Genomic DNA, 930 nt, shown 5'->3' with positions numbered 1-930 from the left:
GTTTGACTTTTTTTCTTGTTGTTGGAACCCTGGAGGTGGTGCCAATGCATTTTGGGTGTTGTTCCATGATAGATTTGGATGGTTTCTCCAGCTTGGATTGTAGGTATTAGAATATGGGTTATTTTGTTGCCTCTGAAAGTTTCACACATAATGAGCTTGTTTAGTAGATGATGGTGCAAAAGGACTTCTAACTTGGCAATTAACGCTTGTATGATTCCCTCCACATAATTCACACACTTGCGGTTGAGTTTGAATATTCAGATTGTCCAACTTGTTACAAATTGCAATTATCTGTGCGTATAAAGCGGTGACCACATCAACATTATGGACTCCTGTAGCTCTCCTTGATATTGGTCGCTCTAAAGACCACTGGTAATTATTAGAGGCCATCTCCTCCAATAATTCATAAGTTGCTTCTAGTGTTTTTCCGATTAACGTTGCTCCTGCTGCAGCATCAATCATTGTTCTGGTATTGGATCCCAAACCATTGTAAAATGTCTGTACCTGACGACAAACTAGTAGACCATGATGTGGGCATTTTCTTAGTAGGTCTTTGTATCTCTCCCACGCTTCATATAATGATTCCATCTCGAATTGATCAAAGGTTGTGATGTCATTTCTCAACTTGGCTGTTTTTGCTGGAGGAAAGTACTTTGCTAAAAACTTCTGCGCTAAACCATCCCATGCAGTGATTGTTCCAGCAAGGAGTGAGTTTAACCACTCTTTTGCTTTATCCCTTAGTGAGAACGGGAAAAGCCTTAGCCTGATAGCATTATCTAAAACACCATTTTGCTTAAATGTGTCACAAATTTCCAAGAAATTTGCAATATGAACATTTGGATCATCATTCCGCATCCCAGCAAATTGTACTGACGTCTGAATCATCTAGATTATAGCTAGCTTAATTTCAAAATTATTGGCCTGAACGAG

General features: G+C 39.1%; 1 non-coding gene across 1 annotated transcript; it reads left to right on the top strand.

Annotated features, from left to right (window-relative positions):
* The first annotated feature begins 520 nt into the window (after positions 1-520).
* On the top strand, positions 521-627 carry LOC112100440. The gene has a single exon (XR_002906812.1). It is a non-coding gene; the product is annotated as a small nucleolar RNA R71 (small nucleolar RNA).
* Positions 628-930: the final 303 nt, after the last annotated feature.

This window comes from Citrus clementina, unplaced genomic scaffold (genome assembly GCF_000493195.1).
Source record: "Citrus clementina cultivar Clemenules unplaced genomic scaffold, Citrus_clementina_v1.0 scaffold_3, whole genome shotgun sequence".
NCBI classification, from domain to species: domain Eukaryota; kingdom Viridiplantae; phylum Streptophyta; class Magnoliopsida; order Sapindales; family Rutaceae; genus Citrus; species Citrus x clementina.
Note: the sequence above shows the minus strand (reverse complement) of the source record. Positions and strands in the feature narration are given on the sequence as shown.